Source organism: Triturus cristatus, chromosome 2_2, assembly GCF_964204655.1.
Source record: "Triturus cristatus chromosome 2_2, aTriCri1.1, whole genome shotgun sequence".
In the NCBI taxonomy this organism is placed as follows: Eukaryota; Metazoa; Chordata; class Amphibia; order Caudata; family Salamandridae; genus Triturus; species Triturus cristatus.
In genome coordinates, this window is record NC_140582.1 from 171,762,516 (window position 1) to 171,776,726 (window position 14,211).

Genomic DNA, 14,211 nt, shown 5'->3' on the forward strand with positions numbered 1-14,211 from the left:
TGCTGAGAGTACAGCACCCACACTTTTATCGAAGTCCATAGGCTGAGAAATGTGGCTCCTGTCCTTCATAATGTTCTCCATTGGCGTGATGCTTCTCTTGAGCGACTGCTGAAAACACAGGCCTTTATTCTGCATTGGACTATTTTCATGATTAGAAATCTCAAAAAAGGGGGGTGTACATAAATAGAAAGTTATATAAAGCAACAACAAATAACCTTCAAACATTTTAAACCTCATTGATGAATGCAAGATATTTAAAAAGCCAAAATTCATTGATAGGTTGCCGAAAAATGCGTAAAAAGACTAGCAATTAGATATATTCATTACAGCTGTACCTTCCAAATATAATAAAGTGCATTAAGATGATTTGAGAAGTTCCAATGAAATTGAATAATATTCATAAAAAATCCTTAAAATTATAATAAAGTGCATAGTGCAAGTACAGAATAGTACCATCCAACTATTCTTATTCTCCAATCACTGGATTAAATCGGCTCTAACCATAACATAAATATTATTCATTACCTACCATTGCTTATACATATAGTAAAGTGCATACATACATCTAATAGTGACAAAAAGCTCCTAATCTGACTGAGCAAAAAAGTGTGAATAGACAGGGCTTGACTCAAAGATCTTCTTCAGAATAAATCGTGAGTATGTTGTACTTGTGTGAAGCAAAGTATTAGCAATAAGAAGTCTATTCCCCAAAATGAGCTATACATACCATTGCTAATCAATCAATAGCAGAACAGGAAGACTGCAAGCGTCTTAAAAACATCATAAACCTGTAAAAACACAATACGGCTGAATACTACCAAAGCATGGCTTCCAGTGATATCAGGAAAATTAAGATTAGGCCAGGAATATTGCAGCCGTTCTGTAACAGCAAAACACGGTCTCTGGAAACCTACATAGCAATAAGTGCACTTTACTCAGATACCATGATTTATGTAGTGAAGCCCACAGTATGCACTTAAAACAAATTTACATGACTTTCTGAATAGGAACCGATGGCTGCATCAGTGTTTGCTCAAGGCTGCATTTAATGGGGGCATTTGGGGCCGTGGCACTCAAAGAGCCCTGGGGAAGCAGCATATGTCTGGGCACATTTTTGTGCCCACGGTTCTCTCCAGTATTACATAAAGACCCACAGACGCTTGTGCGGCCCCTTCTGTAATATGGATCACAATTGAATGATACTAAGAGGGTGTTGCCTCACATGAATTGGTGCGTAGCTCAGTGCAAAAGCGAGAATGTCGTTGAACTTGCAATTTACACAGTTAGCACGCCCAAGATGACTTGAGAGGGTCCACTGGGCCACCAAGGAATCTCCTGGTTTCAAACTGTGGCACCACCTTTCACTAATGCGCTGTACCCCTCACAGTTTCACTAATGCGCTGTACCCCTCACAGTTTCACTAATGCGCTGTACCCCTCAGAGTTTCACTAATGCGCTGTACCCCTCACAGGCGTGAAACATCCGAGTTGGCATCTGTGCCTCAGAGAGCACATTTTACCTGTAATTGGGCGCACTGTCCTGGTCTGTAAAGGGTGCACTCAGTTAAGAGTGCGCTGTGCCACAAACCAGCACAGTCTGCTCAATTGCTGTTAAAGCCCTTGGTGAGTAATTTACTACTTCCAGTGATGATCCTGCATGGAACCCCATTGTTGACATTTTTCAGGTAAGGGACTTCATCGATCTTTTTATGTAGAGTGGAATCCTTCACCATACTAGATTGAGGTTATCCAAATTAAGATATCAACAGACGACCAGACTATTATGCCACTTTAGTCACCATACAAAACATCCAGTGTACCTATAGAGAAATCCTGAGAAATATTCCTCTGAGGGGCCACTCAAAAATACAACATCTTGTTCAATGTATATTCGTGCTTAGGCACAAACAAATCTTTTCAAAATTCTAATCGTAATATATAGGAATATTTACAACCCCCTATGGAGCATCACTTGTTTTGATGCTCCGATGATATAGCGGCATTCCCCATATTTACAAGGTGGCACAAAAAAGCCACTTAACGTGGCTTAACACCAAATTCTAAATATGCCCCTTTCCATCGCAGTCCTCTGCGGCAAAGGGGCGCGCATTGGGTGTTGCAGGGCGCATTCCACTACACCACCCATTGCTTTTTTATGCTGCCCCAGATTTACAAGGCTAGGGCAGCACCAAAAACTAAGGCCAGGGAATAAGTGGTCTTAGAGTGGTGATACAATGAGAAATTATTAATTTCTCCTCGTTTTTGCTCTTTCTAAGTGTGTTGCAGAAAGAGAGCTGCATTCTGCAGCACACATAGAAAGAGCAAATCGTCACATTATTGATTGTTTATGTGCAGGAAGGTGTCCCTTCTTTACATACAAAATCGCCCCTGCAGCACAGGCACCCCTGCAACATGGCGGCAGGGTGCCTGCGCTGGCACAAGGCAGCTTTTTTTTACACCAATGCTAGTGGAAACACAGGGGTGTGCTGAATTCTTGTGAATACGGCTCATCCCTGCGTTTGAAAAATATCGGGGTGTGGCGTTGCCAAATTTGGCATAGCACTGCGTTCTGACATTCGTCTGTAAGTATGCCCCACAGTCTGAAAAAAAGCAAGTCATTTACATCAAGTTAGCACTGCATATCTGATCCAAAGAAGATCTTGCACAGGCACATATGTACAAAACACAGAAGAGCACATACATGCATGTCAACACACAGACTCACATAAACGTGCGCACACATACACACGTAGACAAGGATTTAAACATAGGCATTCATAAGCACACGCTGGATAACTATCCCCCCTTTTTGGCATGGTTCAGTAATGACATATTAAATTTACATAAAAGTGGCACAGGGGACTAAGATTTGTAATCTCCAAGTCTCTCTCGCGTGAATGAAGCATTAAGGGATGGAAGGATACAGCCCTAAAGAGACTCAGAAATACTGTGGGCAGCAGTTTCAAAATGTGATGATCCATCTGAACTTTGCTGCCCCGAACATTCCCGGAAAACAATTTGGCACGCAGCTGCTATAGTTTTACAGTGACAGCTTCCTGCCATATGTCTAACTGCAGCCGACGGCTGAAGTGAATGTTGAGCACGTGTGCGTTCATGTATAGCAGAATTTAAGTGAGAAAAATCTAGAGGCAAGCTCAAGCTTTCCAGTGAAATACATAAAAATGTGAGCACAACTCTGATCATGCTACCCTTTTCTCCTACATGAGTTTACTATGAAACCGCTACCCTATTGTAATAAAAATGCAATCTAATACACACGAGGACTAAACACTTCCTCGTTCTGTTCACCAATCCAAATGTGCTCTCTGCATTCATTCTTCAGCGTGTTACTAAAAATGTGGGGCCTTATTTACAAGAAAGTAACGCAGCGCCGTGCCGCAAGCCATTTGGATGCGCTGTGCTGGGTTACTTTCAAAGCACAGAGATGCGTCATATTTACAATATGACGGATCCCTGTGCTCTTCCCTACACTGGTGCACAATTGTTTTCCATGGGCCAACGCAGGCACTCTTGCGGGTGCCTGTGTTGCAGGGATTATTGTTTTTGACAAGGAAGGCATACCTTCCTGCACAAAAACAATCACGAGAGATGTTTTCCTCTTTGCAGCACACATAGAAAGAGGAGAAAATGAGGGGAAATAAAAGTAGTTCTCCTCGTTGCACCTCCTTATGCCTCTCCCAGGCAGGCGTAGGATTCTGCTGCATTTCCAGGTTTACAAAACATGGTAAATCTGGGAATGCGGCAGAATCCATGAGTGTTGCGTGGGAACACCCGCATCAACACCCATGGCATGCCACTTTCACGCAGAGTACTGGTGAAAAAGGGTCCTATTTACAAGGCCACGAAAATCCACGCAAGGTAGCGTTACGTGGCCGTGTAAATATGGAGCACCAAAATGCGCCGCGAGTGCATCAAAAAAAGTGAGGCATCTGCAGTGCAAGGGGCTTGTAAATTAGCCCCCTGATATTTCCACCTCAGAGCCAGATGTAGTGCATTTTTATCAGCAGTCCAGTGTATCCTCTTAATCTGAAATAGGTGGTGAAATAAGACTGCTGCCTTACCTAATCTTAAAACAAACATTCGAGCTGGGTTAGGGAAAGCTTAAGGGTATGTTGCTTGAAATATAGAGAGCACAGATAAGAAACAGGGGGGCATATTTACAAGCGGCGATAAAAAATTATCGCCGCTTTTGCGGTCGTTTTAGGCCGAAAAGCGGCAATAATTTATTACCTAATTAGCAAGGCCACGCTAACGCGTTAAACCTTGCTTTAGCATGGGGATTTCTAACGCTCAGCTTTGCATCTCTAATGAGATGCAAAGTGGGCGTTCCTGACCTAACATGAAAGGAGAAATGTCCACTAAGCGAATTTCTCCTATCATCAAGCCCCACGCTATGAAGCATAGTGGCAGGAAAAGTAGCGATAACCCCTGTTTATCGCTACTTTCCTTACGCCTGCTTCAGGACTGACTTAGCCATGATATCCTATGGAGGGTGGATATCATGGCTAAGTTTGTGAGGCCCTATCAACAAGCTAACGCCACACTACGTGAGATTATCGCTGGGTTTCCAGAGATAATCTCACGTTAGGCAGTTAGCGCTAGGATTTTTAGCGCTGAGGAGATAAGCGTTGCTAATAGCACGCTATCTCAGCGATAAAAATCCACGCTAGCCGGCGATAATTATCCTCTCGCTAAGAGCGCTGAGCGATAATTATCGTCGGGTATTGCTGATATGCCCCTCGGAGAGACAATCAGTGCTTGCTGTTTTGGAGCTATGCTGGGTGCAGCTCGTGCGCTAATTCGATGAGTTTCTGAGTTAGATGTATTTTCTTTTAAGTGCAATGTCTTAAAAATCGACAAACAGCTATTCTCTGCACCAACCTACGTGGTCCTGATATGACCACAGAATTTTGTGTTGATTTTGGTTGTTTTATTAGAGTGTGAGACTTTTACTCTTTTCTATAGGCAAAAAATTCTTGTTTTTGATTATTCTTATTATATCGACTTCAGTTTAATCAGTGTGATTCACCAAAAACGTATTAAATTTGCACTCATTGAGGACTCCTTTAAATGAGTGTAGATTTAATAATTTTTGCAATTCACAAAGATGTTTAGTAGTAAACCTCCAAGGCTGCAACTATCAGAGATTCCGTGGTGCACTCCTAGGAATGTTACGTGACTTTTTTACACATTGACAGCCGCGGTCCATGGAGGGAGTTCCGTGGGGCGGAAAGGCGGGGCGGGTTAGGGCAGAGTGGGGGGTATTAAACACCGGAATATGGATAAATGGAGGTAAGTAAACAATTAAATAAATAAAAGGAATTTCGTAGCGTGCGCGCTGCATCACAAAATGCGATGCAGCGCGCGCTACGAAATTAGTTTTATTTATTTAATTGTTTACTTACCTCCAATTATCCATATTCCGGTGTTTAGTACCCCCCACCCTGCCCCTCCCCCACCCCGCCTGTCCGCCCCATGGAACTCCCTCCACGGACCGCGGCTGCACATTGATATTCCCACAATGTGGCATTGTAAGCACAGCATACATCGGTATTGGGGCCAGACAGTGACTGTGTCCTTTTTCACATTTCGTTCTTTTTTTCCATGGTGGGGCCTGTTTCCCTGCACCCACACAAAGTTTAGGGCTGTTCCATTCTCTTTCCAGCACTGAAAAGGGGATTTACTCCAGCCCTTTCCAGAAGCATATTTTCGAATGTTCCCAGGGTGGGAGAGAGTCCGAGTGGAGTTTACAACTTCTCACCAAGCTGTGGGTGTGCACCAACTCACAAAACAAACTGCTCCTTGATCTGCTCACTCCAGTGGTCTAGCTAGCTGTTGTACCGCCCCACCCTCCCCTGCTATGCCACTGGCTCACTCCCTACACCTTATGTGGTTGTATTCCTGTTTAGTTGTATTCAGTCGTGTAATACACTTGTACAAGGGTAAATACATGTATGACTCCTATGTATCCTTTTGTGGATCTGTGGCAGGCGTAAATGCTGCCATTATGGTTGTAAATGTTTTGTAGGAGGCATCTTGGCTTTGTGAATTAAGCTCAGTTTATTTACTTCTATTCCTAGAAAAATTTCACAATCCCACTTCACCATGTTATATTTTCTCATTTGCTTGTACCGCTGCTTTATTCAATCTTTCATGTAATCACTTGGTCTCCTAGTAACGGGGTTCACTGGGGATTCTAGATTGTTGGATCCTCAGTGAAGCTTGGCTGTGGAGCTGAGAAGGTGCTTCTGGGGGTCGTTCTCCTTTACTTCAATAAACTCACTTTTCCAAGCCTGGAAGTGTATCCTGTGATCTTAAAACACCAGATGTAGTGTTTCACTTCTATACATAACTGCTTCTTGTCAAGTTCTGAAATGGGCCAGCACCTCACCCTATTAGGCCGTAGAGACCAATTCTCTTCTTGTTGAGAAACATTGAGAAACGAAGTGTTGATTGACTACCTGCCTTGTAAAGAGAGCAGCTGTTGTTTGCTTTCCTAATGCAATGTGCCAATGATGCAAGACAGTAGTTCTTAGCATCCAATCAATGCACTGACTATATGGGAGAGGGCATCATCAATCCATGCCCTGCCACCAAAAGATGAGCTCCTACTTCCTACAGACACACTGAATCTTTTATAAAAACAGGCTTTGTATCAACTACTTGGGCAGATTTATCTATTACCTCTTAGAGAACTTTTTAAGGCTCTATGTGCCACTTTTTAGTTATTCCAGAGGACTGGAAGAGGTGGAACGAGAGGCAAGGGAGTTTGGAGTCCCAACGGTTGCGTGGAGATCCTGACTGATGTGCTTTGAGTGTGACGCTTGGTCTTTGAGGAGCTCTAGTAGAAGGCAGGTCTAATAGCCCAGTCTTTACGACTTTCCTGAATCCTACAAGGTTTTGTATGGATCACAAGGAGGGGTTGAAGGCATGCTGCTACCTTGGGCACTGAACACCAAAGCATTTGCTTCTGTAATTCTGTCTCCTGGAAGTCAGTATTAGAACAGGTGGGTGGATGATGATGAATACTTCTAGGATGGGGTGCACTTTGTAATTTCTGGACATATTTGAGACTTTTAGTCCAGTAGGTCCTGAGGACAATGCAAGGGACCATGAATGTGATTCTTGCTATTCCTGGAAACCTGTTCAGAGCTTTGGAAACTGGCCACATCGGGGGTCACATTCGTGGGAACTTAGGAACAGTCTGGCTCCTTGATTCTGTAGTCTTGGTATATTTGTGATACATGAGTTTATAATCCTAATTTTGTTCTTGTCTGTAGTGAGTTTGGGTTTCTATTGGTACATGGAGACAGAGGTGTGTTCTATTGACACTTGTTTTACTGAGAAACATAGTTAAACTTGGTTGTTTGAAATCTTTTGTTAATTTTTGCATGATGTTATTAGTGAATGAAAAAGTGATCTGTACTCAAAGTTCACTTATATTGCTAAAAGAGTTGCTATGAAAAATAATTTCCCTAGTCTTGTGCTGACTCCAGTCAAAACCCACTGGATGAGAGCTACATCCAACATCCATTTCCAAATCAGACTTGTCCACTCATTCTATCAATTCTGGTTGAGTACCCAATGAATGCAGGAGTAAATCCATTACACTAAAAGAGGTTTCAGCTGGCCTTGATCTACAGGTGGAAGTGTCCAGAGCCTGATTGCAGACGAGGATCTGTAAAAATATCTTCCCAAAAATTGCATTTCCTCCTCCTGATAATTTGACAGTTCTGTGGATCGTCCGAAGAAGCAAATCTCCAAACAGTAGACGGAAAGGAAGGATTCCTGTGCTTTTTCTCCGTAGAAAAATGCTGGAAACCCACAATGCTATACACTTGGCATTCTTCACAAATATTTTGAATGTCCCCACTGCCTGGAAAGCCTTTTCTGTGAACCGCTGGAGTAACTATGGGGAAGGAATTGACACAGTCCTTGGGTCATGGAGGAACAAATTCCTTCACATAAAAAATATTTTTTCTGTGGAGTAAAGGAGTTACAAATATTTGCCTTGGGCACTCCCTCCATCACACAGACAATCCTCTGGAATGTGCATAGTTTACCATATGTAGAACTGAAAATCGTTTATTTATGCATTTTCCATGGCATACTTATTGGAATGCCAGTAATCTCTGAACATTCATAGATATGTGTAAATGTCACAAATCTGTTATAAATTGCTTATCAAATTGGTTCCCACTAGGAGCTTTATTATCCTACTTAGGCTTCTCCCCATCCCCTTTCAGAAACTTCAGCAACGTCACCCTCGCTGTACATCAATTTTCACTCATACCAGAGGGTCTCTCATCAGAGCTGCATGACATAGCCCTTCTACTATGTTCATGAGCTTATACCATAGCAGTTAAAATGTATTTTATATTCAAGAATATAGGGGCATATTATCAAGAACGGCGTTAACAATTATCGCCGATTTAGCGGCAGAAAACTGCTGCTAAAGCGGCGATAATGGGCTTGATAATATGCCGCAGAGAATTCCAATAGAAGCCCATGTTCTTGTGTGAACATGGGCTTCTATTGGAATTCTCCAGGGCATATTATCAAGCCCATTATCGCCGCTTTAGCGGCATTTTTCTGCCGCTAAACCGGCGATAATTTTAACGCCGTCCTTGATAATATGCCCCTTAGTACTTTATGCATCAAATATAAGAGACAAACTTGAAATACTCTAGTATCCAAATTATAGCATTTCCATAAGGTCCATAGTGCTGTGCAGCAATCTTTTAATTCAAACAATCGTTCACCTCCTGCAATGTCAATATACCAACACAACAATTAGGTGGTTCATTCCCGACATACGTTTCTTTAGATTTATTCTGCTACTAAATGTATTCATAATCTTTGAGTCAATGACTGCCTTGCTTGCTTAGGCTGCTCGAGGTTGTGACAGCAATGGATACATTTTCAGTTTCTTTTGATCCTTGCTTTCCCAGTGCGAAATGTAGTTCGCACATCACTAGACAAGCATGTAGAGTATGGTGTGGCCTAGTCCTCTTGGATTTAAAATTCCTGCTGGTGGCCTACATAAAACCCTAGCTTGTTTCGTAATGGATGTCCTGACCTTCATTGTAAGCACTCAGGTCACTTCTACATCTATGGTGAGCATCTGGTGGACTTCCTAAATCTGATATTACCAATTCTTTAAAAACACTAGGTTGACACAGATACCGTATGGTTAATGACTGTGTCGATAACGGCTGATTAGATATCAACCCTGGTAGTTCATTCTACGTGCACCAGACATATATTGCAATTTTTGTGTTTACATTTCCCCACAGTAGAGGATCCAAGTAGCGTTCCCTAGGTAGGGTCTGTCCCCCTAGGCACAGCAGAATAACCCAAACATGGGTTTTTTGGGATTTCAAAACTCCAACATAACACTAGAAATGTTCCGATTTAAATCACCTTTATTTGTTGTTCATCCTCATAGGATCACTTTTCACGTTATGGCAAGCAATAATACATCAACAAGTGAAATTATGTATGGCAATTGTCAATCCTTGATTCCATTCCTTCCGATGCATTTCGGGCAACCAGTACTTCATCAGGAGAAAATGTTATGTTATGGTATGTTATAAGGTTTATAGAGCGCGACAGCTGCCTCAGCTAAGAGGCGTTCCAGCGCTAAGCAACAAAAGAGCAGCACGCACAAAACGCTGAAGGCCTACAAGGAAGGGAACAAGAATGTCTTAATGGCTTTCCTAAAGTGAAGATAATTAGTAAGCCCATGAATGTGGGCCGGCAAAGAGTTCCACCTGATGGCAGCTCTATTACGAAAAGAGCATCCACCTGCACGGGCTCTTCTCACCAGGGGGATCACTACCAAACATTGTCCCATAGATTGAAGTGATCGTGTAGGAGTGTAAGGTAAAAGAAGGTCAGACAGAATTTGTGGGGATGCCAATTTCAGAATGTTAAAGGCAATACACAATGCCTTAAACTCAATTTGCCTGGCTACAGGCAACCAATGAAGGCGACGAATAGCGCTAGTCACTGAACAAGTTCTGCGCAAGCCCAAAAGAGATCTTGCGGCCGCGTTCTGGACTCTCTGTAGCCTTTGAATTTCGGATTTATTAGCTCCCAAATACAGCGAGCAAGCAAAATCGAGCCTAGACAAGATCAGGGCCTGAATAATGACCTGCCTGGTTGTAGCATCAAAAAAGGCCAGAATAGATTTGAGCCTGCGCAACAGACCGAAACTAGTTCCTTTCACCTTTTTTCGTCTGAATCTGGAAATTAAGTGAATTGTCCATCCAAACCCCAAAGTTCTTCACTACAGGCTTAGGGATGGGAGCCGTACCTAAGCTCTTGGGTCACCACCGCTCACTCCAGCAGTCATGGTTCCCTCCCACCAACAACACCTCTGACTTGTTAGTATTCAGTTGAAGGCAGTTGGCGGTCATCCACTCGGCGATCACCGAGAGGTCGCCCTAAAATTTCCTTCCATCCTGCCCGGGGTCACTCGACAGAGCCACCACCAACTGAGTGTCGTCGGCATAAGAGACCATGGTCAGCCCTCTTCTCCTGGTAACATCCGCCAGAGGTTGAACATAGAGATTAAAGAGCAGGGGGCTCAGGGGTGAGCCTTGTGGGACCCCTTGGCCAATAGGGAAGGTGCCCGAAGCAAAAGGGGGAGCAACCACCTGAAACGTCCTATCAGTAAGAAAGGAGGACAGCCACTTAAGAGCTAAACCAGTGACTCCAGCCTCAGATAAACGATTCAGCAAAATGACATGAGACACAGTGTCAAACGCGGCACTGAGATCCAAAAGGATCAGTGCCAACGTCTGCCCCGCGTCTAAGGCCATCCACAGATGTTCAGTCAAGGCCAGAAGCGCTGACTCAGTGCTGTGGCCAGGCGGGAAACCGTTTTGAGAGGGATCAAACCAATGATTTACAGTAAAAAAATCCGTAAGAAGGGAATTAATATAGGCCTCAGTGATCTTCGCAGTCCAAGGTAACAGGGAAATGGGACGAAAACTTTCAAGTTTATGGGGGTCTAGGGAAGGTTTCTTGAGTAGCGGCAGTACCCTGGCCTGCTTCCAGGCCTTGGGCACCACCGCTGCACTCAAGGACCCATTGATCACCATTTCCAAATAGTGTATGATAGCAGGTAGTATTTTTTTAATTGGTCAGGCTTCAAAGGGTCAGCAGGAGAGCCCGACTTTACCTTGGAGCAAAGTGTCAATAAATCCCCTTTTGTTATGGCTGGAAAAGCTTCAAGGACACCATCAATGGGGTCGCAAGAGGTCTCGGGAGGGCCTATAAGAACCATAGGAAAGCTTTTATAAATATCCTCAACCCTAGAAAACATACAAAACTGTCATGAGGCAACAACCTTTACAATAGTCCTTGGTAACTCACCACCCAGAGTGTGATGGCCAGTTACTGATGAAAAATCAGTGCCATGTGAACATAAAAGTGCTTCTGTTGGAACCACAGTGAAAACCAGCGCAAAAATCCTCGAGAACCTGTAAGAGCTGAACTAAATATGTGTCTTAACAAGTTGTATGCCTGAGAGTCTGGCATAAAGAAGCCAATTCATCCAAATAAGCTGCCACAACATGTGATAACAATAAAACGACGTGCGTTAAGAGAGCAGCAATAGACATGCAATTGTGTGACTTCCAAGGTACAACAGTGGTGCCATACGATTTATGTTATTATCAAGTAGAACTCGTGTGTGAGAGCAGGAGAATCCTATACTGGCACGCCTTATCCCGAACGTGATCAAAAATGTGCAGTCAACATGCATTATTAGCAAGCGTGCATAACGCAAAGAGGCGATTCCCACCAAATTCGACCAGCCCTGACCAATGACTCTTGGAGTCTTATTTTAACCTCTTATTTTAACCTCATTGAGGTGCCTAGAGCTAATGTTCCCTTTTAACAAATAGCCTTGTATTCTCTGTCTGAAGTTAAGGGTGATAATATATTAAAATCAGTCAAGTAACAAAGACACAGGAGCACACTATACAAAAGTAACTATAATCCTGATATGTTTTGAATAGTTTCAACAACCATATCATCAGAAACAGTTCCACGTCAATCAATATCCACGTAGCTGTAGATTATTCAAAAACAATTAGTATCCAATACCAAATTTTAATATCCTCATGGAGCCATGATACGTTCCATCAAGTAATTCTTCAAATTTCGTGGCGTAATTTCCCAAGTTCCAGTTTTGAATTATATATATATATATGATATAAAAATGTGGTATTGGATACTAATGGGACACCAATGCAAACCACAAAAGAATAATATAATGAGAACCGGATTACAATTTGAAGTACATTGGATTCCTGATAACCTTTCGAGAGGAAACAATAATTTGGAATAACCACTAGACAGTGTGTGATCTACGATATAAGTGCGCCTTGAGGAAGCCCCAGGCGGGGCGAAACGCGCGTTGGCTGCTGCATTCCATAAAGAAATAAAAATAATTTTTTAATAATCTACAGCTACGTGGATATTGATTGACGTGGAACTGTTTCTGATGATATGGTTGTTGAAACTATTCAAAACATATGAGGATTATAGTTACATTTGTATAGTGTGCTCCTGTGTCTTTGTTACTAGTATTTAACTGGGACACGTTTTGTGTATCCAGGAGTTAACACTCTAGGTGGATGAGTGTTTGACGCTGAGGTTGCACCCAAGATTAGAAATAAAAATAAAAAAATTACTGTTGGGCTACTATATAATGGAGACACTTTGATGTGCAGATCGTAGATAGCAAATCCACCGTAGTGTATGAATATATTAAAATCAGTCACCTGCCCTTCTACCTGATAGTGATACGTATCGCTAGGGAGATATACTTTCACACACTAGCAAATAAAAGGTCATGTGCTGGTACATATTTTATCATGACAGATACTTGGATTCTTGTTACATCCAAAAAAGATCCCTAAAGAAAAATGTGGTCCATTAGCCAACCTTTCACTTCGTTGACATGTTTTGATGCATTGGTATATTTATCTGTAAGTCTGTAGCAGCCATAGCTCTCACCTCAAACTGATCTAGAAAAAACACCTTTTCTCTATAACTGGCGGAGTATTGTCTTCCTATTGTAAAGTCAAATCGGCACTTGTAGTGGGCGGGGCTGTGGGTGAATGTGATTTGCATGAAGACACACCCCATGCAGATCTGTTCAATGGTCACCTATCCACTTGCACACTCACCATAGACCTAGCTTCAATGTGGTGGCATCTCCCAGCACAACAGTACCACCTCCTTCTACTGATCATACACCATCCTGTCTGCAATGAGGACCAAAGTGTCTGTGGCGTGATAAGTCCTCATTTCACATTCTCCCTAACCAAGCATCTCCAGAGAAGGATTGGGAGCTAAAAGCAGGCCCGGAAAATGATTTAATGTCAGAGCTATATTGCACCGAGTGGACATGCATAGAGAGAAAGTCCAACCTCCTTGGTTTGCAGTTTGAGGAAAGGTACTCCACCAACATTTCTTTATCATAAATAAGGTTGAATATATAATTTGAAAGCAAATTACCAGATATTTTTGCTTACAATCCATAGGGGTTGCAAGGGCCAGACTGGCCGTAGTGGGCACCGGGCATTTACCGGGTGGGCCAAAGGCCGGGTTTGTCAATGGGGACTGGTTTTGCAGCAGTGCTGCAATATCGGCCCCTTGGAGCGGTGCTTCTTTCTAGAAAAACTCCCGCCCCCCTCCCCCCGGGACGGTCATGAAGCATCTGTCAGGACTGGTTCCTGTTCCCAGTCCGGCCCTGGTTGTTGCTCTCAGTTTTGAAGAGAAACTTGGGGAAAAATGTGAATGCGGAGTCCTCCATGCAACCCAGCAACATTAATTCTGCACAGCACCAAATCATGCAAGTGGCAGTGGGAAGAAGGAGGCAGCATAGCTGTTGGCGATCGCTCACATTGTACAGTTCTAAAAGCACCCCCCATGGTCATAGCCCATTAGAGGGTGTTTCCTGGGTCATGTCCAACCAGTCTGATCCTGTGCAAACCCTTATGTATTCACTGCCCCCTCGCCTAACTCATCAACCTACACCAATTCGTTCCTAGGTCCCTTCCATTTCACAAAGTAGCTGCAAAACTGCTGACACAGGAAGTACACGAGTCATTTTATTATCCATTAACATGGGAGACTAAAAGGGTCGGACAATCCATGCCTACCAATAAAT

General features: G+C 43.0%; 1 protein-coding gene across 1 annotated transcript in view; it reads left to right on the plus strand.

Moving 5' to 3' along the window:
- Window positions 1-14,211, plus strand: part of GRID2 (glutamate ionotropic receptor delta type subunit 2) — a 2,613,212-nt gene that overhangs the window by 2,129,576 nt on the left and 469,425 nt on the right. The gene's annotated exons all lie outside the window — the stretch shown is intronic.